The following is a 25,704-nucleotide window of genomic DNA, read 5'->3' on the forward strand; positions in this document are numbered from 1 at the left end:
AATGAATTTAAGCAGCTTGTCAGAGAGTTTCCAGTGTCTCTTTTTTTATTGTTCTTGGCCATATAATTCTTTCCTTAAAGGACCCATCACCAGATTAATTAAACATTATGGGGGGAAAAGGAGGGATAGAGGGGGCAGAAGGGCTTGCTGAATGAATGCCTCCCCCGGGAAGGGCGTTGAGATAGAGAATCTCAACGTTCAATGATAAAAGGCCGAGACTTATCAACTCAGGCTTCAAGAAGGTCTGCAGAAGGATTGCACACTTGTTGCTTACCTCGCTTTGGCTTCTCTGGGTGGGCCAAAGAGGAGGGTTGGGGAATGTGTTACCTTTAAATGTTGTTCAGCTCCAGCTTCCAACGGTTGCAGATTAAGGTAGGGACAGAGGTTCCCTATTTCTGGACTAAAAGATGCAGTGAAGATTAGGCTATCGTACAGTCATTAAGTGCTGCGTGTTGGATGAACTACATCATGCCAAGGGCAGCTCATCCATGAAAAAGCAAGATGAAGTAAGGCAATGATTGATCTCGATATAAGACAAGTGCCGATACTCCTGTCGATTGACACCGGTCAAGGAACCCCATAAATACTAAGCTTAGGCCCGGCCCTGAAGTTAGACTCATGGACTTCTGGAACAAATTAGCCCCAACTCATTCAGGAGGATAAAGGCGCTACTTTGTTCAGCAGCAGCATACAGGTCTTGTATGCAACAGGTAACTTTGGATAGCATGAGCTTTACGTTACACAGTGTCATCCAGAAGTGGTATTCAGCAGGTTCTGACCAGTTCTGGAGAACTGGTAGTGGAAATTTTGAGTAGTTTGGAGAACCAGCAAATACCACCTCTGACTGGCCACACCCTCATCTATCCTCTGCCTCCCAAGTCCCAGCTGATTGGCTGGGTCTTCTTTTGTTGCCCTAAAACAGGACAACGGAGCTGAAAGCAGGTTAATGGGGTGGGGAGGGAATGGGATTTTGCAAATAACCTTCCCCCACGAATGGCGAGGGAATGGGGATTTTGCAGTATCTTTCCCCTGGAATGGGGTAGGAATGGAAATTTTACAATATCCTTCCCCTGCCACGCCCACCAAGCCACATCGTGCCTACCAAGCCACGCCCACAGAACCGGTAGTAAAAAATGTTGAATCCCACCACTGGTGGGGAGGGGAGGGAATGGGGATTTTGTAGCAGCCTTCCCCTGCCATGACCACTAAGCCACGCCCACAGAACCCGTAGTAAAAAGTTTTGAATCCCACTCCTGGTATCATCAGCATATTTGCCCTCTTCTCTGACAATTACATATTCTTAAACGAATATCTGTAATCAGTTGAATTCAGATAGTAATGAATTTTTCAGAACCAGAATAGAGCTGGAAGGGACCCTGGAGGTCTTTTAGTCTAGCCCCCTGCTCCTGCTATGATCTATATCAAGGCTGTCAAACACACAGCCCTCACGCTGGAAGTGTCACGTGATGGCCATGCCCATCCCCGGTTCACAGAAGAGAAAAAAAAAGTCCCGATATGTCAGGTGACGCTGCCATGACGATGCAAGTTGGATGTACCGTGAACTTATCAGGAATCTATATAATGGTAGGGATAGAAGGCAGGAGAAAGGAATATATGCAAGTTATGGAGCCATGGCTGCTCCATAGAATTGAGGACCTGCTACTGATGGACATTAGACAAAACCTGAACAACTGTTCACAGACCCCTCAGCCTAACCATGGGTCAAAACATGCCTCTTCTCTCCACCTCCATGATATTAAAACACGGCATTTCTTCTGCAACTGGTGATGCTTGGTAGGAGGGAGGGAAACAAAGCAGAGGGGGTTGATCCCCCATCTCTGCCCTTAATTGGGTGACTCTTATGGGAGAGCAAGGATCAGTAGAAGGACTACAAGTTATTTTTCTGACACTGGAAGGACCAGTAGACAAACGATTGCGACTGAGCCAGGGAGAACAGTTTCTCATTGGAAATGGTATAGGGTTTCCTGCCTAAGCAGGGGGTTGGACTAGAAGACCTCAAAGCCCCCTTCCGACTCTGTTATTCCATTTTATTCTATCTTCACCCCACAGGAAGCAGGGCCCAGCTCGGCAGCATCCATTCCCTTATTTCTTACAGTCCCGAACTCCTTAATAAACAGCCAGAACAAGAGCTACTGTAGTTTCATAGCCCCAGTTTGTGAACAGGCTGGAAATACGTTGTGCCTCTGCCCTTTTCCCATGCTACATCCAACGCATTCTAAAGAGAGAAAAGGAAATCTTTGATCTGATGTTGTTTTTCATCCAAAGTACATGTCACTTGCACAGCAGTGCTGGACCTCTGTAGTTACTTTTCAACGAGGTTTGTTCACCAAGGAAAGCAGTGTAATTAAAAGAAAAAGAAAACATTCCCATCGCTCCCCCATATTGGTCATTGGCTGTGTGCGAAGGTTGGTGTGATGGGAGTAAATCTGCCCAGGTGCAGGCAATAAGGGGGTGCAATATCAGGTGACTTGGGGATTAAAAAATAAGGGTGTTTGAAAGGTTGGTGCTGTGTTCCTGTCTGCCTGAAACATCAACCAACTGTTTGGCAGTTAGTGCAGTGCCATGCCTCTGCTCCAGAAGAGACAGTGCAATATATGCTATTTATGCCACTGCTTGTAAGTGTCATTTATCAGGAAAAAAAAAAGTGGAAAAGGGTAAGTGAATTTCATATTCCCATCACCAGTCTCTTCACCCCGGCAAATGGGTCAATATTGCGATATCGGTATACCTCTTAAAATTAAATTGGATGCACTGAAAGTTAAATCATCTTTGTGCATTGACACAGAACTTAAAACCAGGAGGTTTTAAGCAGGACGGTCTCTTTTGAATTCTCATGAATAAATGTGCAAAGTAAGCATGCCAAGGAACCCAACTCAGGGCGGACAGAAGCCACTGAATCAAATCCTGCAAAGGAGCCAACAAAAATTAGTCTTTCAGTAACTCTGATCTACTTGCAGGGGTGTCAAATTGGTGGCCTGCTGGCCGGATGCATCATGCGCAGGGTACGCCCATCCCGGCTCCGCAAAGGGGAGAAACATCGCAAAAGTCACGTGACGACAACGTGACGCAGCAAGTTTGACACCCATGGTCTAGTCTAGTGGTTAAGGCACCGGGCTAGAAAGCAAGCGGCTGTGAGTTCAACTCCCGCATTAGCCACGAAAGCCAGCTGAGTGACCTAGGGCCTGTCCTTCTCTTTCAGTCCAACTCACCTCACAAGGTTGTTGTTATGGGGAAAATAGGAAGAAGATGTGTTGGATATGTTCACTTCCTTGAGTTATTTGTGAAAATAATAAAGACAGTAAATTAAGTAACTAAGTGAGTAAGTAAGTGAATAAATAAACAAATATTTTTCCAATTAAGTGGATCACAGCAACAGTTTAATGAGAGGAGCAATCTTAGGAAACACTTGTTAAAAGGAAGGAAGGAAAACTCACTGACATGCAGTTATCGAGCTCTCCTGTCTCTTCCACCAGTTTCTATCAGATAAGAAGACATAAACAGTGATGATCATGAAGAGGAGAATGACATAGAATCACAAATAGGTTAGAGATAAGGACGTTAGATACTGTACAATTTCTATGTTTTGTGAGTGTTTGGAATAAATGTATTTCACACTTCACTGTTATTATGCATTCCTATAATACAGGTTGTGTGTGTGTGTGTTATATTATAAGATATATGTCGTGCCTTCGTTGCTCCATGACTGGTCCTCTGCCCTGGTTTCTTTTCTTTCCTCACCCTTTTATTGCATAGTTTGCACAAGTTGGCTTTATCTCCTCAGCCTCAGATTCCCACCATCCTGTAGCAATTTTAAATCAGCCACTTTGCTGCAAAAGAGGATTTTGTTACACCTTCCTATACAGAGATTCTTCCCACACTTAACTGCTTCCCTCCCGCTCACAGGGTAATCCATCATCAGCGTGAGCTGACGTGCAGAAAGTTTCTGCCCAAAGGGTCTTTTTCTTTCTTTCTCCTCCTCCTCCTCCTCTTTCTCTTGGAGCTAAAAGCATTGAAAAACAGCTGGCTCTCCTCAAACGGGATCTCAGGAAAAACACGTTTCAGGAATTCGAATTTGGAAGGCTGCGTAGCCACAGCTCACACACCTGCCCACGCCTTTCATATCGCCTTCGGTAAGAGACAGACAAGCGTTGAATTTTTGTTCCGCAAACAAGAGGGTCATTCTCATACAACAATGACAAATCAGGGGATACACTACCTTCCTAAGCACTCTTTTGTATAATTTTGACAACAGTCATACTGAAATATGTAGTATTTTTCCCAAACCAGTGCTGTAAGTTTTAAGTTAACTGAATACTTTTTTTTAACTTGGGCCTCTCTAAGAAGCTCAAGGAATATATGTCCTGTATTTGCATACCTATATTCCTATTTGAGTCTGCAGTCCTGTATTTTTATCAGGGAGTAAGACCCACTGATTTCATCTTACTGTAGAATACATGTCCATATGACTGTGCTGTAATATATTTTCGATTCAAAAAATTTAAAATCTCCTGTATGTTTTAAAGTAGCTCATAAAAGTAAAGCAGCAATAGTAAATAAAATTGTAAAAGGCCCTATAAAACAATCCCAGTGTATATTTTAAATGATTACATCGAAGTTTTAGGAGGAAAATTAAAATATTTTTGCCTAATTTTTAGAAGCTAAGGCCTTGTGGGCATTTATGTTCTTGAAGGCCTTGAATGTAAACATCAGAGACTGCTACCAGTTGGCAAATTCTAATTTGAATATATCAGAAAAGGAAGTTCCGCTTGCCCTCCATTCTCTCAGCACTGAGAACAGCTGTTTTAATTGGTGAAATGACTTCTGGGACTTGTGTAAGGCCCAGAAGTTATTTTTGGGTGAGTCTTCTGTGAGACCCAGAAGTCAACTCATCAATAAATAGCTCTGAAAATGGTTCCTCTGTGAGGCATTTCTTTTGTCAGACTTTGTCATCTGTTCATTAAATGTAAGATTTAATTTAGGTCTATTTTTTTATTTTTTTTTAGATTTTGTTTCGATTTTGCTTCTCACATTTAAAAAAAACTATTATTAGTTACCAGGAGTGGAATGTCAGTGTATATATTAATTAAATAAATCGCTAGACATAAAAGACGTAACAAACAGCTTTTTGCCTGGAATCTCCCATTGCTTTTTGGAATATATTTTCCCAGTATGCCTCTCAAAGGCAAACTGTGGCACACAAACCAGCAGAAAATTCTTTGGTGTAGTGGTTAAGGTTCTGGTCTAGAAACCAGGAAGCCGTGTCCTGATTTAAACTCGAAAGCAACTGGATGACTTTGGGATAGTCACTCTCTCTCAGCCCAACCCACCTCACAGGGTTGTTGTAGGGAAAATAGGAGGAATATTACATAAGTTCGCAGCCCTGAAAAAAGTGACCCATGACCATTTTTCACATGTTATCACCACTGCAGTTACCACTGTTATCACCCATGGTCACGTGATTTGCATTCGGACACTTGACAACTGACTCACATTTATGACATCTGCAGTGTCCCAGAGTCACATGTTCCCCTTTTGTGACCTTCTGACAAGCAAAGTCCATGGGGAAACCAGATTCCCTTAACAATCTGTGTTACTAATTTAAGAATTGCAATGATTCACTTAACAAATGCGGTGACAAAAGTCGTAAAATGGGATAAAACTCACTTAACAACTGTTTCACTTAGCAACATAAATTTTGGGCTCTATTGCGGTCATAAATTGAGGACTACCTGTATATTTGTAGTTTATAGGAGTGAAACAGTATAAATAAATAAAACTGTTTACCTGTATTTGTCCAGCTACAGTAGAACCTCTGGTCATGAATGCTTTTGAACACAACCAAATCAGGTTCTGACCAAAAAATTCACAATTTTTTTTAATCTGGTCACGAACATATACTCGGGTGGCGATCAAACATCACTGCTAACCCTGAAATTCCTGAAGACGAAACTTTAGAAGACAAAGAAATCTCCAACGTTATGGAACAAATTATAGTCATGACTAGAGGTTCTACTTTATTTGCTTGATCTTGGCTGATTTCGGAAAGCTCACTTAGCTGGCTAGAACTTGGATGGGAGACCAGTAGGAAATCTCAGCCTTGAGGGCCAAACTGGGAAGCTGTGCTCAGAAAAAGGCCGTGGCAGATCATTTCCTTATTTTTATCAAGGAATGTCCCCAAAGACCCAAGTGTCCATGAAAACAGCAGGAGCTAAGCTCAATTGAGGGAGTTTTATATTAAACATAGTATGATGATTCAACTACTACTCTCTTTACCATTTTCACTTGATGTAACCTCTCCATCGCAAGCCCCATCACAAGACTCTCACAGGGGAAGGATACTGTAAAATCCCCATTTCCACTCACTCCAGTGGAAGGATATACTGCAAAATCCCCATTCCCTTTCCACCCCACTAACCTGCTTTCCAGCTCCGTTCTCCTGTGCAGGGCAACAAAAGGAGACCCAGCCGATCAGCTGGGACTTGAGAGGCAGAGAATAGATGGGGGTGGGGCCAGTCAGAGGTGGTATTTGCCAGTTCTCTGAACTATTCAAAATTTCCGTTACCAATTCTCCAGAATTGATCAGAACCTGCTGAGTACCACCTCTGCTCATATTGCTCTTTAGTCTAGAGCACCTGGACAATCTTTGCTGAAAAGGCCAAAAGCTGGTTCTTTCCACAAAAGTTATCCAAACTCCGCACAACACAGAAGCATCTCTAGCCATGGTAACATAATTGGATATATTTATAGGGTTTTGGATGAGCTTCTTCCTATACAGCTCCTCAGCAGGCCTCTTAATGCAGCCCTGCAGCAGGAAGATTTCTCCTAGATGACATTTAAATGAACAGTTAATACAGTACAATATAGCTCCAGTTTGACCCTTGGGATATATTTTCACTAAACCTCCATTGCTGTTGATTTTAACTGTAAAAGCTTTCCCCCCGAAGAATCCTAAGAATTGGTGTGGGGTTTTAAGAAGTGTAATGAAAGCAGATTCAGAAATATTAATCTATGTGTTTTAATACTTTATTGTTTTAATACCATTATATTATTCTATGTGCAATGTATAAGATGTAAGAGAACAGCAAAAGTGGTTAATAAGACTTAATAAACTTTTTTGGAATTATTTACGTAGCTGTCTTTTTAAACGATTAGCCTCTTTTTTTGTCTTCTTCTTATAAGATGAGATGGTTTGGTCATCTTGAAATTAAGGCCAAGTTCTCAAAAAAATGTTGTTATTGAAAATAATAATAGTGCTAAAATAAGAGTAGTAGTACTATAATGTAACCACTAATAAAAGATCAATAATCATAGTCATTATTACACTCAACCTTCTATCCTTTCAAGGTAGGTAAAATGAGGACCCAGATTGTTGGGGGGAAATATGCCGACTCTTGTAAACCACTCAGAGAGGGCTATAAAGCACTGTAAAACAGTATATAAGTCTAAGTGCTATTGCTATTATGATGTTTATCATCAAACATATACAAAGCTATCAAAAGAGTAAAGAACTGGAATGGAGAAATGCTGGTCACATAGCAAGAAGAACTGATAGCAGGTGGACCAAGGCAGCCATAGGATGGATCCCACTTGATAAGAAGTGTCCACAAAAGGGATCTAAAACAAGATGGTGCGATGACATCGGCAACTACCGGTATTGCTGGCCAAACTGTCAAGAGAAAGCTCAGGACCGTATTGGTTGGAAACATGCAAAAGACGCCTTCATCCTGAGGTAAATAGACAATGGGTACAATGATGATGATGAATAATCACAATTACAACATAAGGCAAGGATTCAGTGGAATCATAACATGTAACCATTGGAAGAATGACTTTACTAGGCAAGCTATTCCATTGTTGGGTTATTTGGTCTGATATCCAGCTGAAATCTCTGTGGCTTATACCCATTGCTTCTTGATCTGCCTTCTGGAGCAGGTCTAAACAATCCTGCCCTGGCTTCTATATAAGACCCCTTCATATCTTTGAAGATAAATATCATCTTGCTTCTCGCATCCAGTGCCTCCGTATCCCCTAGCCTTTTTCTTCATGATCATCTTGATTGCTGTCTTCCTTAAATGTGGCCTTCAGAACTGGGCACATTGATTAATGAAGAAGAGAAAGGAAGGGCCTTTGTTCCTTTTTGACTTGCCAAATTATATTTGCCCACCACCTTGTAAATTTATCTGCCGTTGGACAAAAACATCATTGGATGTTACATTTTTATTACAAGGGCCAGGGTAAAAAAGAATAAGGAGCCAAAGGAAATTATTGGGTTTTGACATGAACTTCCCTTGATGCAGCCTTGAACTATATTTGCATAACTATTCTATGTAATCAAGGGCCACTTTCATTTCCCAGCCACGGTGTTCAAATAATTTGCTGTATTAATTGCAGACTACGTAGTGACCTCCAAAGAGTTTTAAGCATCAGGATTTCACACATACTCACCTATAGGCAAGATGTCTATTTTGCCACAATTCATACCAAATCTAAAGGAGTGTTAGTGTCTGTCTGTTTTTCTTTTGTCTTTAAAATTAGAACTGTGGGAAAGCTTTAACTACACTTTAATATCTAACAGACCAGGAGTGGGAGATCTGTAGTCTCTCCAGATGTTGCTGATCTACAATTTCCAGCATCACAGCCAGACCGGTCAAAACAAAAATGTTGAGGCCTGTGTTTTACTGACCTCACGAGGGCTCTTGCATGGTTCTCTGTCCTTGTGAAAAGATCAGCCCTGCTTTGTCAGGAATCTGATAGCAATTTCTAAGTCTGAAGAACTCATCCAGGCAGTGGGCAGCCAAGTATTTATATGCCTTGTATTTTGTAAAAATATATGAATTAACAGTACAGGTAGTCCTCAACTTACAATTAATTTAGTGAATGTTCAAAGTTACAAGGGCATTGAAAAAAGTGACTTATGACCATTTTTCACACTTATGACCTTTGCAACATTCCCATGGTCATGTGATCAAAATTCAGACGGTTGACAACAGACTTATATTTATGACAGAGTAGAGTAGAGTAGAGTAGAGTAGAGTAGAGTAGAGTAGAGTAGAGTAGAGTAGAGTAGAATAGAATTCTTTATTGGCCAAGTGTGATTGGACAGACAAGGAATTTGTCTTTGGTGCCTATGCTCTTAGTGTACATAAAAGAAAATATATAGGAGTGATTGCAGTGTCCTGGGGTCACGTGATCAACTTTTGAGGCCTTCTGACAAGCAAAGTCAATGGGGAAGCCGGATGCACTTAACAACCAGGTGACTAACTTAATAACTGCAATGATTCACTTAACAACTGTGACAAGAAAAGTCATACGGACTTTTCTTGCAGGAACTGGGCTTGGCTAATCTAGTAAAGAGAAGGACCAGGGGAGACAGGATAGCAGTCTTCCAATATTTGAGGGGCTGCCATAGGGAGGAAGGGGTCAAGCTATTTTTTAAAGCATCCAAAGGCCAGACAAGGAATAATGGATGGAAACTGAACAAGGAGAGATTCAACCTGGAAATAAGGAGAAACTTTCTGACAGTGAGAACAATCAACCAATGGAACAGCTTGCCCTCGGAAGTTGTGGGAGCGCCATCACTTGAGACCTTCAAGAAGAGGCTGGACTGCCATCTGTCAGAAATGGTGTAGGGTCTCCCGCTTGGGTGGGGGGTTGGATTAGATGACCTATAAGGTCCCTTCTAACTCTGTTAATCTAATTTTCACTTAACAAATCTTTCACTTAGCAACATAAATTTGGGGCTCAACTGTGGTCATAACTTGAGGGTTACCTGTATAGATACTTTCCCACTCAAGAACAATTCCATAATCCAACAATTGTGGAGGACAAAAAAGAGAATACAAAGATGTAAATATGAAAAAAAATGCAGATACACAAAAATATGGTTTCTTACAACGGAGCTACAATTAGACATTAATATGCAGTGAAAGAATGAGCTCATGAGATCGTATTCCATCACCATGGAACTACAATTCCCAGAGTTCTTTGGTTTTAAAGATGCCTCAGGAATTGTGCCAGGTTGCAAAGCAACGTGACAAAGCCAGTAAAAATTAACCACCCAATCAGAAAACCTTCTACAATTCTCTCTAGAAGTGATCAGGGGCCAGTACAGCTCAGAACACATTCTAAGCATGCCGGCCTCCTGGCTTAAAGGTGAAGAGAATAACACATTATAAACCAATATAAACAGAAGCAGAAATCCATTCCTTTGAAAATAAATCTCACTCAATTTAGGGGGAGTCCATAACTAGTACACCCCACTCCCCAAAAAGTTCAAAAGGCCTGTCAGAAATATCTTCCCATGCGTAAGTGGGTTGCTTTGAATTCTCTTGGTGCTCTAATCTCTGCTTATCAAGATTGGAAAGATTTGCAGAGACCCCCAGAGGATTACAGTATCCTGTTTGTAAGCACTAACTTCTTTTAATTTCTGAGCCCTGTTGCATTAAAAAAAAAAGTTTGCTAGGGAAGAGCACTGAAAGGGAAAGACAATATTTGTATTAAAAGAGTTTCCTAGTAGGCCAGTGCTTATTATTATTATTATTATTATTATTATTATTATTATTATTATTATTATTATCATTATCATTATTGTTGTTGTTGTTGTTATTGTTGTTATACTACACAAAAATGACAGTATACACAGCAAACAAGATAACCATCACAAATCACTAGTTGAACACTTCCCAAGTGTTTAGGATTGTGTGATGTATCAGCGGATTATGCAAGCAGATCCCAGTAAAGTGGCCTTCTGCAGCTGACCAATAGTGATCTTGTCAGCACCAGTTGTTTTTAAGTGCTTGCTTAGGTCTTTAGGCACAGCACCCAGTGTGCCGATTACCACTGGAACCACCTGCACTGGTTTATGCCAGAGTCTCTGCAGTTCGATTCTCAAGTCCTGATATCTGGCGAGTTTTTCAAGTTGTTTCTCATCGATTCTGCTGTCACCAGGTAGGGCAATATCGACGATCTATTATTATTATTATTATTATTATTATTATTATTATTATTATTATTATTCAGAATTGCTTACAAAAGCGGAGAGAAAGATTAAGTTCAACAACTGTTCAAAATTACAATAGCACTCAGTGAGGGGGACCAACAATGGTTCTTCACAGCATCCCTGCAGTCAGGTCAGGATGACATTTTAGCAAACTGTGGTCTTGTGATTGCGATTTCAGACATCCCCTGCTGACTTCTCACAAGAAAAGAAAATGGCGAAGCTGACAAGAAGTCAGAAGTCACAATCACATTAGGTCCACGCTTAACAACCCAGCCAACTGGGACTGACATTGTACTTTATAACCACATTGCTTGGATAGTAAGATATTCTTTACAGAAATATATGTGAAGTATTATAATTACTAATTTTGTATAACATTTTCCTACAGCCACCTCAAACCTGCCACATGATCTAAACTCCAGGTTTGGAAAGGTCATTTAAAATGTATGACATTTGGAAAAGGATAGTCCATTCTGTTATATATTTTTTCTTTTCTCTACTTGGACACAAGAAACCCAAAAGATAAGGATCTTAATCAGTTTAAAGCAAATCTGACCCTGCTCATGTATGTCTAATTGTAGACTCCTCCAAAAATTTGGTCAGGGCTTTTGCTACTTTTAAATATGACTTTGAAGAGTAGAGAAAGAAGGACATACTGTGCCTGTCTTCATGTTATGGAGATGCTTAATGCAATTTCCTTTGTGTGAACTTTATGGCAACAGATCTATCGGAAGCTGCTGCAATCAAAGGTGGGAAGGTCTTACCCAACAACCAAATGCACATCTTGATATATTGCTGGACCAAGTGAAGCAGCTGCCTCATTTGGAGGATGCCAAGATCAGGAGCCAGGCCCACAGATGGCAGAGCTCATACCCTCAAAATCTGAGCCACCTCCTTGTACTGTGTAAGATGAGAGAACACAAGGCCCTGGTTCACTTTTTGTAGTGGATTCTGTCAAGCTGCCATGTAGCTCAGAGCAGATGCAAATAACTTTCATTCACAAAAATCTGGTCAGCCTGGTGATGTCTTTCTTATCCCTATAATTTTTGGCTGGAGGATTACAATCCTCAATAGGTAGGTAAAACATTTTGTTTTGAAGGCACCATTCTTTTGTAAAAACTTAATGAAGAAAGTTCAGGGCAAGAGAATAACAGGAATCCTGAAACTTCTGGAGGCAGTGTGCATATTGAGTTTTGAAAATATGTTGTAGAAATGCTTCCAAAAGGTCTGTTGTGGAAGAACTTGACTATTTACAAAATGGCAGCCATAGTGTTCATAACCAGGTTCAGAAATCAAACAGCTGACACTAAAACTTGCCCCCAGAACTTAAGTGCAAAGTGGAGATGCGGCTTTACCCCATCCATGTCAAATTGTATTTTTTCTGCTCTCAAAATATCACAGAATATAAATTGTTGAGGCTCAAGTCATGGAGGTAAGTCATACAATTAAAAATCATGTTTCTTGCATGCAGCTCCATGCTCTGACTCTACCAACCACTCTGTCATACTGACTGGGGATGGTGATGATTGTAGTTTAAAATAGCAAGACAAAGGAAGCATATTATCTATGTACATGTTCAGACAAGGCATTAATGTTATATCTAACAATTGAGATATAAGTATTTTTAATATATTTTGCTAGGTTTTATCTAAACCGCATCTCTTCTCTTCCATGCTTCTTGTTTCATTTCCACCACGTGCCGTATCCCAGAGAAAGCACCACATTCTAGTTTGTTCTGAAAACATGTTTATTTCAGTTGTAATTTTATCAACAGGTAGGAGTGAGCCCACTGAATGTAACAATGCAGGCTAAATGTATATGACACATCCATTTCCTGTGTTTTTAGAATAGGATGTTAAAATGCATGTATTCAGTAGCCCTTGTATGCACCATTTACTTATTCATTCGTGTCAAAGATTTATATGGCCAGCCATTTGATTAAAAAAAAAAGCAATACAACCAATAAAAACAAAAACAATGCAATGACAGTCTCCTTCTATACAGATGGTCCTCACTTAATACTCACTCATTCAGCAACCATTTGGAGTTACAAAGGCACCGAATGAAGGGACGTACGACTGATGCCTGAAGTTCCAGCAACACCTCTCTTGTCATATGAATAAAATTCAGTCCCACTTCTGCCCACCTGCACTTAGGACCACCTTTTGGCTGCTTACCTACCTATTGCTGCCAACTCCCCCTACTGCTTAGGGACAGAAATTCTGTTTCTCAATTACCATTGTTAACTGAGGACTATCTGTACAGAAGCAATATACTTCCCACCATGACGTCATCAGATCAACTCGACATTTCCTGGGCTCACTCCCAGCTTAGCCCAACGCTCAGGGTGAAGAGACAGGTCTTTTCATATTTGGAATGGAATGTGTAGGCCAGGAAATATAGCAAGTCCGTTCTTTCAACGGGGAAAAGAGAACTCCCAGTTCCTTCTTTAGCCTAGGATCATAACAGAGAGGCTGAGTGAGTGTGGTGTAATTTTTCTGACTTGTTTTTTCCCTCCCAATAGTTGCTCTTCTGCTCACACCCAGCTTACGATGTTCCGGGTCCAACTGCATCAGATTTGGAGTTGACAAAGAGCAGCTGTGCAAATTAAAAAGACAGAATTCTGTAAGAATTAATCAATATTACTTTTGCTAACCGCCTCCCCCTACACACACACACACTTGTACAGTGTAGCTCTGCAGGAAATAAACAGATGGGAAATAACCTCACCAACCCATTTGAAACCTAATGGCTTCTACTAACAGAAGATTGTTTTTCTAGAACATAAAATCAATACTATGTTTCAGTATTTTATTAGATTTCCCAGTGGGCTAGAGATTTCTTTAAATGCGAACAATTTTAAGACTCAAGAAACTGTTCCAACCATTGTTCAAGAAAACTCTATAAATATTAGAAATTCCACTGTACTAGACTGGCTGAAACATTTGTTAGTGTGGATAGTCAATCTTATTATTATCATTTCCATTTCTGAGGCAGACAAATTAAGGTTAAGTAACAAGTTTAAATGTAATTTGTAATTTACTAGTTCCAAATGTTTTATGGAAACAACAGGTCATAAGTTTGGATCAGGAAGGAACATTTTGTGATCATATATCTATTAAGATCATTCTCAAATACATCTTTGCAACTCAGTAACAGTAACCTCAAATGGTAACCTATAATGAAGAGATAAAGTCATTGTAATATTATATATGAATATAACTTTTATGAAGGTTTATCTTAAGAATGCCTTATAAATCTTTAAGATAATGGAATACTGCAAAATTAAAGGCCATTTAATTTCTTTTCTAGAGAAAGGACACAGGAATCTGTGGTTAGTCAGAAATTGATGGCTTACCACACTATTTATCTCTTGACTGTTATGCTATATGGGAATCCAACAATGTGTAGCAAAGCAATTTTTTTTAAATTCCTGCTTGTACGAAGCAGAGAAGAGAAATTACAGAGAAGACTAGACTCTTGCCAAATTTTATTATCCACATAATAAGAATTGCAATCAATTATATAATTAATCTGCCACAAAGAACTCTATTGTCCTACAATGAGCCTTTCAAACTCTGTTCTCATAACATGGCCTTCCCACAAATGGTACTTGGACAGTTGTATGTCACCTGTTCCATATGTAGTGCTATATAACATTTTATAGATGTAAGTTCACCTGTGACTTGCACACAATATCACGAAAGCCAAGCCAACCTGAGAAGATTCAGAAAGTGGATTTGCTCTCTGGAACAACCAACATACACAGGTGTGTATTGTTTATTTCTCAACAACCCAAATATTCAAACTTGATTCCTCTGAAAAAGCTGAGCTGAGGTTAATCCAGAAGTTTATCTTTGAACCATTTGTATGGTTTGTTTTATGCTACAGTAAAGAAACCATTGGGGTTGTAATGAACTTCAACAAAGTTAAATCTGAGCTATATCAATAATGAGATTATGCATTGCTTCCAAAAAGGCGCTTTGGAGCATACAGGGATGCAAATAGAACAACTGTCTGAAATCATTAAAGCAACTGGCCTTCTCCTGGAATTGCTAGGCAACTGTAGAAGGCAACCCCAAAAATGCAGCTGTTTAATGAATAGCACAGGGCTATGTTCATACTTCAATGTAACCCCCTTTTTTTGGAATCAAGCCTAAAGATTTACAGCCCTGAAAAGCTACTTGCAACAACTTCCCTATAACGACTCTTATCTTAATTTTATGCTAATGTTTCCTTCAACCCAGTAGTTTGCATTTGTGAAACCATAGATGTTCAAAACATGCACGTCCTTTTGATTGGAGGACATTCACACTTGGGGCTGGGAATCATCAAGTGATGTCATCCAGGGATTACCTTGAATGTCTGTGGCAGGCCTAATTCCTCTAGTGGGTCCAACATTCATCAATGAATGATGGAGCTTTGTAATTGATTTAATACAGGGGCTAGGATGAAGCATTTCTCTATCCTTTGAAACAATGCATTTATGTATTTGAAAAATTGTAATGTTTAACTTTATTCTGAGTGGAGAAACAGAAGTGTATGTGTGTATGTGCCCCATGCTCTCAAGCCTGAGTTTGTAATCTGCTTAAATTAAATACCTCTGACACCTTCTGACTTTTCTGTTTAATGTGTAATTGTTTTTAAAAAATGTTCCTCTCTGCAAGTTATTAGTATTGTTTTCATCTAACAACTGAAGAACGGGTATAATCAGGGCCTCTCTCCCATAAGGCTTCAAAGCTTTAAACATTTCTCCCTCACCTCCCTCTCCCATCAAGCTTTCCAATAAAAAAATAACTGAACATAGAGTTGGTTTTAAGCAAGAGTGCTGTGTTCATTTAAAGTTAACAAGTTGAGATGATTGATTGGAAGGTCAATTAATTTTTAACTGTCCTTTATTAATAGTAATTTAGATTAATTCTTTTTCAGTAGGAATGATAGTCTCTGGGAAATATACCTGGAATAAAGAAGGTGAAGACTACCTATGATTTTTGAGTGACAATTATTGATGTCCTTATTCTTATTAATAATATACTCATCACGGCATCACCAGGGTGTTTCACCTATCTGTTACTGAAAGGTTACAGTGGGTCTGTTGCTCCGAAGATTTCTCAATTACATTCAAGAGGCTTTTCCACCCCTCCTCCACAGTCATTCAAAGATAGAACATAAATCTCCCTCCCTCCTTTCTCTTCTACGGACACCCAATCCCCATCGCATTTACGGTCTTCTGGGGAGAGTAACTTCAGAGCATAGGGGAAAACATTCAAAATATCTCTTGACTTCAATTAAAAATATCCTTGCAGATACCTAGTAAATCCTTCTGTGAGACAAGCCAAGACACTAACTGTATCCACAAGCAGGTGGTTTTCATTGCAACTATGCCTATGTCTCAAGGATGAAAGCACTATCATCAAAAGCAGCAGCAACCTGATTGTTCTCTTTATAATGGGTCCTTATGGAGCTACTCTTTATTAGGTATGCTGTTTATTGTTTGTTTCAATTGTATCTCATTTCCCCCACCCCCCTCCTCTAGGAGCTTAAAGCAGCTTACATAGACAGTGGCTTTCATTTCCCTCCCCTCCCCCCATGACAGCAATCCTCCAAGATAGGTTGAGTCGAAAGACAGTAATGGATCAAAGTCCATGAGTGGAGGCAAAATACAACCTAGATTGCTCAGTCCTAATTTAACAACTAGATAGATAGATAGATAGATAGATAGATAGATAGATAGATAGATAGATAGATAGACAGACAGACAGACAGACAGACAATTTTGTGGTACAGATAGATAGTTTTGTGGGATAGATAGATAGATGATAGATAGTTTTGTAGGACGGATAGATAGTTTTGTGAGATAGATGATAGATAGATAGATAGATAGATAGATAGATAGATAGATAGATAGATAGATAGATAGATAGATAGTTTTGTGGGATAGATAGATAGATAGTTTTGTGGGATGGATGGATAGATAGATGATAGATAGATAGATAGATAGATAGATAGATAGATAGATAGACAGACAGACAGACAGACAGGCAGATAATTTTGTGGTATAGATAGTTTTGTGGTATAGATAGATGATAGATAGATAGATAGATAGATAGATAGATAGATAGATAGATAGATAGATAGATAGATAGTTTTGTGGGATGGATGGATGGATGGATGGATGGATAGATAGATAGATAGATAGATAGATAGATAGATAGATAGATAGATAGATAGATAGATAGATAGATAGATAGATAAATGATAGATAGTTTTGTGGGATAGATAGATAGGTAAGTAGGTAGGTAGGTAGGTAGGTAGGTAGATAGATAGACAGACAGACAGACAGACAGATAGATAATTTTGTGGTATAGATAGTTTTGTGGGATAGATAGATAGATAGATAGACAGATAGACAGACAGACAGACAGACAGTTTTGTGGGATAGATGATAGACAGACAGACAGACAGACAGACAGACAGACAGACAGAGTTTTGTGGCTTGCTGCCACAATACACATCCAATGTACACACTTTTCAGGAATACTGTAGCATAAAGTTGTAATTCCTCACCTTAACACTGCAATACATCCCCACTGAGCAGCAGGGATGGGGGATGGGGACCCATCCATTTTCACTGCAGAAGTAATTGTAAATTTAATCAGCCAAATTAAGATGAAGCGGCTCTTATGGTCAGACATTTAGCATCCCTGAGATCTACTACCTTCGGGAGGGAGAAGGCAGGGGAAAAGGGAAGGAGCAGCTGCTCCTGTAGGAGAAAAGCCAAGCCCGAGACGCAGCAGCGGACAGAATAAAAATCGATCGATTCACTCACCTTCAACTTCCCAAGAGAGATCCCAGCAAAGGGGGAGGGGAAGCGGACGGCGGGGTCTATTTCTGGCAGCCCGGAGAGAGAAAAAGAGCCTCTTCTTTCCGCATCCCTCTTGTGTGTTTGTCCAGAGAGAGACTGAAAGTTACAAATTGCTGCCATGAGCTCATCAAACAGTGCCTTTTCCCCCCTCGGTGAACCTTGGCCATTGGCCAAACGCCCGTCACGTGGTCTCTCCCCTTGCCACTGTATCGAATGTCAGCTGGCTTTTTCTTTTTCAACCCCCACCCCCACCCCCCCCCACCCCCCGCACCCCGCCTCCTTGGGAAGCGGGGAAATGTCCAATTTGACCAGGAGGAATCAGGGCCAAGGTGGGGGGGACGGGGACGTGGGGGGACGTGGGGGAGGAGGAGGAGGAGGAGGAGAGCCATCAGGACATAATGACGGATGGTCCCCATTTAGAACTGCCTCTGTACGTGGGACAAGGGCCAGCGGCCAATGGGTAGCGACCCTCTCCTGGAGGGCAGCGCGGCTGGAGAGGCAGCTCCGTCGAAATAGCAGCCCCGGGGACGGGATCCCCCGCGGGGGGATCTCCCCCTCCCGGCCTCGGCGGGCCCTGAGGCTGGCCGGTTACTCGAGCGACCTCGGCCTCTGCACCACCTACCTACGCGGGTGACATCGGCTTCCTCCTCGCCGGCGTCGCCACCTCCTCCTCCTCCTCTCCGCATCACCAAGCTTGTGCGCCCCGCCTGGATCGCTCTTTGGCTGATGGAGAACCCCCCCTTCTCCTCCTGCAGGCTCCCTAGCGAGAAGATCTCCGGGCCCTGCGGACTGAGCGGCAGGAGGGATTTCCCCCCTCCTCCATCACCGGGCTCGAAGGGCCAGGGCTGCGGAGGGAACTTTTTGAATGGCTTGAAAGTTGAGCGCAACCCGCCCCGCAAAAAAAACAAAAACCAGGTGAGTGCTAGGAGGCTCCAATTGGATGCCTAGCTGGCGCGCCTGCCGCATCACCGGATACTGGAGGTATCCCGGTAGGTAGGCGGAGATCATCCATCACGCGAGAGGGTGAAACGTCAGGGGGGTCTCATTGCCAAGCAACTCACGTGGGGACCCCCAATTCCTTTGGCCTCACTGGGGCCGCTGAGGACAAGGCTTTTGGTGAAGAGGGAGGGAGGGAAAGGGAGAAATCTTAAAAACAAATAGCATTCCGTCATCGGTGGTTGTTGTTGCTTTTTTGTTTGTTTTGTTTTGTTTTTCCAAACCAGGATCTTAGCTTTTGTTGAAACTCTTCCTGGATAGGCAGGATATGGTTTCTTTTTAAACGATCTTCTGGAAGAATTTCCCAAAGCTCTTTCTCTGGATAAGTCCCACCACAAGCTACGGTTGCGTAGAGACATTGAAAACAAACGCTTCCCACTTCTTTTTATTCCTTCGGTATATTTGAGCTCCGAACTTCTTTCTTTCTTTTTTTTCTTTCTTTCTTTCTTTCTTTCTTTCTTTCTTTCTTTCTTTCTTTCTTTCTTTCTTTCTTTCTTTCTTAAAAAATTAAAGCAACAGCCACACATACATGCTCCGTGAACATACATGTGATGGATGGGGGAATCTTCGGAAATATTTTGACATTTTATAAAGGTTGTTGGGGGACGGGGGCGGGGGAAAACCTTGAGTTTATTTTAGATCAAACTTCGATCAGTTACACTAATTAGAGGGCAACTGTATCCTGCAGTCATGATCAGAAATTATACGATTCTCCCTCGCTTTTTTAAACCCCACTTTTCAACAGAACAGTAAAGTTCTCAGTTCTGGGACATTGGTGCTATCAAACATTTTTAACTTCCGAAGTTGTGGAAGGGGGGGGGGGAGATACTGAGCATTTTAACATTTTAATTAATTGCATGTGTTTGTATCTCTGATTTACTGGCAGAAATGCCTCGAAGTTTGTTTGAATGTCAAAAAAAAAAAACAACAACCTCAGGATGGGTGTTACCGATCAACTCCGTTCTTTGTATTTCTGAAACTTTCAGAAAAAAAGCAGAATAAATTAAGGAAAAAACGGCTGTGCGTGTGAGTGGGTGATTTGTCTCTGTGTTAAGAGTATTTATTTCTTTACAAAACAGCGAATATTCTTTGAATGACATCAGGAAGAGATATTTATTTAAGGGAGAGTTGGACTGCGATCTCGTATTTCTTTCATTCCTTGCTTGCCTGGTTTGTTTATTTTTTTTTTCTCTTCAGCGATGTTGGCTTTGGGAAGGAAGGTAGATCAACATTTCCCGGCACAGAGAGAGAGAGAGAGAGATCGGAAAGGAAGAAGTTGTTTCAGACTGCCTCGAAACTGACTGGTTTAAGGTGCCTCTTTAAGAAAAATCTTCCCGTCGAAAACAACCACTGAAAAGGTTGCAAGATGAAAGGTTCGTTCACCCAGCGCCGGAGAATGAAGGGCGAAGCCCAGCGAAAGCCGACGTGGTTTCGGTTTTTTAAAGCGCAAAAACTGAAAGATGTTTTGACAAATCGACTTTTCTCTGCTTCGCTCCCCTCCGGATCTCCGTCGCTCTATCTACGGGGGTGAAAGCTTACGATAGAGACCTTTGAGAACTGCGGAGCGGAGCTTTCCCATGCTACGACCCTCCCAAATACCCGAAAACATTTGTGTGTGTGTGTGTGTGCGATTTTCAAACGGGATACATTATCTGGGAGTACACACGACGCATATCCAATATCAAAAGCCTTTCTCGCCCCTACCCCCCGCCTCACCTCCGCCAAAACTGCATTTTCTTTCACTTCGGCATTTAGTTTCCGATTAAAATAAATAAATAAATAACCAATCTAATCAAGCGATCCGGTAAGATCCGGCGGATTAAACCGGTCGTGTCATGCCGTTGTTTTTTTGAGGCCGAAGAATGTGTTGTGCGCGGTCTTTTTTTTTTTTTCTTTTGTCCTTCGGTTCCGAAACAGATTTCTGACTTGGGGATATTTTATCCATTTAGATCTTTTCACAAACCACTGAAGTGGGTGGGGGTGTAATTAATTATGGCGGTTTCAAGAACCTGCCGGGTAGCTGGTTGTTTGGGTGGGAGAAATATTCCAAAGTTTAAGATTGATTATTAAGATTATTCATATATTTAATTATAAGAAGAAAGACAAGGAGAAGAAACGGGAAGACCGATTGATTGCTCCTTATTTATTGGCAGCTTTTGTCAACGCGGGTATTCTTTTTTTTTTTAACAAGAGCAGTAGGATAACGGCAGAAGTGTTTAAATCTGTAATCCTATATTAACTAGGAGGAAGCCCCACTGAGTTTGAGACAGAGTAGAGTTAGACTTCTTCCCAGGCCAGACCTTTCCTCAAAGTTTGGAAAAAGGGAAGCCAACAATTATTTGCAGTTTCAGGTCTAACCAACACAGAGATGTATTTTCTCCCTGCGGGGGCAGGAACTGAATAGCTATTTATAGAATATATTATCTTGCTCTTTGAAACATTTATTCTTTTTCTGATTTTGGAAAAAAAAAAAGAAAGAAAGAAAGGCACCAAACTTTGCTTTTTAACTCAGCGAAACATGCAGGGGAGCAAAAATAAGTAAGAGTAAAATAACAAGCCTTTTTTTATTTTTTTTTTGGAATGCACCTTTTTAAAAACCAGCTTTCTTCCTTTCGTTTCTTTTAAAAAAAGCTGATTTAATTAGCCACGCAATGGCTTCACTCCTTCTTCTGCAACTGCGAAGTGCAGAGAATAAGAGGCTGCTACAATGGAAGAGTGCTGCCTGTTTATTTCACAGGGTTCTGCTGTGAAGAGATCCACGTGTGTCCGTGGCGTTACCTTTCCAGGATCAGACCCTGGGCACCTCTTCAGCTGGTTGAATATGAGGAAGAACCACTGGGGCATTCCGTTGTTGTTATCGCACTGAGGGTAAGGAAGGTGATTTTTCCAGGCAACAGAAGGCAACAGCGAACAATACTTGGGGAGAGAGAGTGGGGGGGCGTTGGTTGTGATTTTTGACAGCCTTGATGTTTGCAACAATTCAGATTGTTGTTGATCAGCAAGATGGCCTGAGAAATGTCTGCAACGCAAGGGGAAAATTAAAGACGGGAGAGATAAAGAAACATATGGAAAGAATAAAAGTGTGGTCCATCTCCAGCAATTTACAAAATTATTTGAGACAGAATGAGGTTGTGGTGGGAATAGGCCCAGCCGTCATTCTTAATATTAGTATTGGTGTTATTTTAAAGTGAAGGGAATTTTAAGGCATCTATCCTTTACGCAACTTCCATTCTGACCTATCACATCTGTCTCCTTTCAAGTCTTTATGCTACATTGACTTCTTTGGGGGTGGGGAAACACCCCAACCCACAGCCTTGAAACATGCAGGACTCTCAACTTTCTGCTGAACACTCAATCTTAGAGAAGAAAAGGCAGAGGAGGGAGGAAAGGACGTTTAAAGCTGTCTTTTTCATCTTGGTGCCTTCCTTAATTGAACATGATTATGCCTTTCCTCCACTCCTTCTTGCCTCTTGGTTGAAGGCAGAATAGTCTTATGGACTCCAGGTTAGGTGGTGCAGAAGCTTTCTTGTATGGGGGAAAACTAGAAGAGAGATCAAAGGGATGAGCTACAAATATGTGCCTATATGCAATAGTAAACACTGTGATTCCAGTACGTAAGATTTAATAAAGGTAGCTAACAAAACCCAACTAACAACAACCTTCAGTTCCATTTTTCAAATACAGATATAAGCTATAGTTCAATAATTTTCAAAGCAATCGCCTTAGCAAGTCTCTAGCAAAAGCAAGCAACTTTTCACAATTTAAAGTAGAGAATTATGACACAAGTTCTCATAGAGTGTAGAGCTTAGTTCATCCGATAGATCTCCTTCGTGGAAGGGTGACTGCTTTAAGACAGGATTTAGAGTCAGATGTCGAGGAACCCTACTCCACAGATGATACAAGGGAGCCCCGAAGTGCAGTAGAGTTATTCCCAATTGCTTAGCTTAGCTCATAGGCCATAGAAACCAGAGAAGAAGACAATGTTGAATGCTCCATATATTCTAAACTAACTGAAGGTTGACCATTAGTTTATAACAAAATGCATGTTTGTATTAGATTCAGGATAAATGCTGAAAATATTTCTGCTTACCACTGTGATTATTATTTCACTCTAGGATGGAACCAATTAGCACAAGGAATCCTATTTATGGGCCCCTTCTCCTCCAATTCTACAGTATTTGTACCAATGTAAATCTTCTGATAAATTATTTGTGAGTGATGGGAGTTTGGACACTGAAGCTGAGGAAGAACGAGAGCTACGTGATACTTCTGAATTCTATATTTATTGGGGCACCTGCCCTCTATAACAATATGCTCCCAGATTCCCACTCTGATAATGTTGAGGGAGTCACTAAAAACTGGTCTATTCTCCCAGATCTTGGGTTGGAATAATTGTCAAGTCCCTGTAGGGTTTTTAAAAAATCATTATGAATTATTTTTCTTCTGTGTTTTTTACTTTAAACCGTGAGGCTCCGAGCCATTTGAAGCCAGATGGCCCCTAAATTGTGTCTATAAACAAAGTCTAAGATACTTCATGAACATCTGAGACAAGGTAAGATAATATATGTTGGATAGCAATAGCAGCAGCAACAACTTGCCACAACATGTTAGCAAACTCCTCAGAGGACTACTGTTGGGTGCACTTCCCAGTGGAGTAATAGAAGGGAAACTGAAATTTGCCTCAGTGGGGAATGTGTCAAATGAGCCACAAAAAATATCAGGAGCGGACAGCAAAACCACAACCAGAACGTATGTGTGGGTGTGAGTGGGTAGGTGGGTAGATGCCAGGGTTGGGGGAAAGGAATGTAAGCCTCCTTTCTGATTCCTAATTTCCATCTATTGAAGCTTTACTTTGGGTGAACTGCTTGGATTCTTCCTGTTTGATTATTGTAGTCAATCCTTCACTGAATGAAATCTATTGACGCCCTGAAGATGCTCCAAGGGAATGAAGCTTTTGCCTGGTTGGCTTGTTCTTTGATGGCTCCTTCAGGCAGGCAGGCAGGTCACTGCTGAAACTTTTGAATATGCAATAGGCAGCAGATAGATTTTAGTCAATTTTATCTCATTCCAGTTGAAGAAAAAGTTATCGTTGGGTGGGGAGGTAGACAAGAGGAAGGCACAACTTTGCAACCAAGCCTGAATGTTGGTGGTTTTGACAAATGCCCCTGTAGAAATATTTGAGTTAAACCAGAAAACATCCTGCAGAAAGCACAGCTTAACAACACAGACCTTTTCAGCAGTTCCAAGAAGGCGCCGCACTCATTTTCAATACTCTGGTAATCCTGAGGTGAAGACACAGGCAAACCTCCAAGTGGCCTCAACAACTCTCTAAAAGAATGCAAATGACCAGCTGTCTGCAAGGAGTATGAATCCTTTCATTCCCCACCACCCAGTCAGAGCTGAAGAAGCTTCTTGGATGAGAAGTGAAACATCCTCAAAGAAAAAAACAGAAAGTCCATTTGCCTCTCAAAAAAGTACCTTTGGGACAACCATGACCTGGATGACTGAGAATCTCATACAGCTTGAACCAAACCAGGATCTACGGATTGAGCTGCATTCTTGCCCAAGAGAGGAAATGTGGCTGAATATAGTTTGTGTAATTCACACTAGCTTTCTTATTAGCTCTGAAATTGCTGGAGAAGCTGGTGAGGGTTTTTTTTCTCGAGTTAATGTTTTGAGCACCTCCAGTTATGTCCTTAAGGCACAGCCAGTATGGGCTTGCACGCACCGCACATTATCTTACTTATGAGACATTTGGAATGTTGCAAGCTTTCTGTTCTTTAGGGCTTTTTTTTTAGGAAACACAAGTGCTTCCGTGCACAACTATTCTTGTCATACATCCAGGCCAGGGATAAACAGAATGGTACCCATGGAGATGATATACTAGTAAAATATTCATCAGGTGCTCTATGCTCACCTGAATTAATTTATTAAAGAGGAAAATAGCTGAGTTGTAATTGTCCACATTCTAGCCCAGGGGCTGCTGAAAAGACACCTGCAGGCACTATGATAATGTGACACTCTTAAGTGGTTGTCCAAGGCCTGTATAAAAATATTTTTGTAATCACCAAAATGTTCCAAGGACACCAAATCTCGTGGTTTTGAGTGAGAATGCCAATATTGTATGAGATTCAGTGATCTAAGAAAATTCCAGCATTTTAAAAAAAAGAATTAAAATATTTCTTATATTATTGTACACTGTCACCCTGTTGGTGTATTTTTATGTCATTTGTTTGCAGGAATGGCTCTGAATTTTCACAAAGTTCCAAAAATACTAGTAAAAAATTGCAATCAGAAGGTTATTATATATATATATATGGTATTCAGCTTTGTTTGGGTATTTTTCCACGTCATTATAGTTGTGCTTTTAAAGTTGTAGCAACATTTCAGCAGAATCTCATCTGCCATCATCAGGCTTCTGTATTGTGTTCGTCTGTGAGTCAGACTTTTACAGTTGTTACTAATACCATTCATGTAAGTACCTGTGAAAACTTTTGTGTGTGTGTGTGTGTGTGTGTGTGTTTTCTTAAGTTTTCGTGGGTACTTACATGTATGGCATTCAGCTTTGTTCGGGTATTTTCCCATGTCATTGTAGTTGTGCTTTTAAAGTTGTAGCAACGTTTCGGCAGAATCTCATCTGCCATCATGAACACTATACAGAAGCCTGATGACGGCAGATGAGATTTTGCCAGAACGTTGCTAAAACTTTAAAAGGACAACTATAATGACATGGGAAAATACGCAAACAAAGCTGAATACCATACATAACAAAACTAAGAAAACAACCACACACACAAAACACACACAAATATATATATATATA

General features: G+C 40.8%; 2 long non-coding RNA genes across 2 annotated transcripts; one reads left to right on the plus strand and one right to left on the minus strand.

Annotated features, from left to right (window-relative positions):
- Positions 1–12,743: 12,743 nt before the first annotated feature.
- LOC113445570 (uncharacterized) lies at positions 12,744–18,635 on the minus strand. The gene is made up of 3 exons (XR_003375378.2): positions 18,508–18,635; positions 17,850–17,981; positions 12,744–13,618 (listed from the first exon to the last, which is right to left on the minus strand). It is a non-coding gene; the product is annotated as an uncharacterized LOC113445570 (long non-coding RNA).
- Positions 18,591–20,673, plus strand: LOC148127094 (uncharacterized). Its single transcript, XR_015741922.1, has 2 exons — positions 18,591–18,800; positions 20,079–20,673. It is a non-coding gene; the product is annotated as an uncharacterized LOC148127094 (long non-coding RNA).
- The last annotated feature ends 5,031 nt before the right edge of the window (positions 20,674–25,704 follow it).

This window comes from Pseudonaja textilis, chromosome 2 (genome assembly GCF_049901715.1).
Source record: "Pseudonaja textilis isolate UNSWEBS1 chromosome 2, rPseTex1.2, whole genome shotgun sequence".
NCBI lineage: Eukaryota > Metazoa > Chordata > Lepidosauria > Squamata > Elapidae > Pseudonaja > Pseudonaja textilis.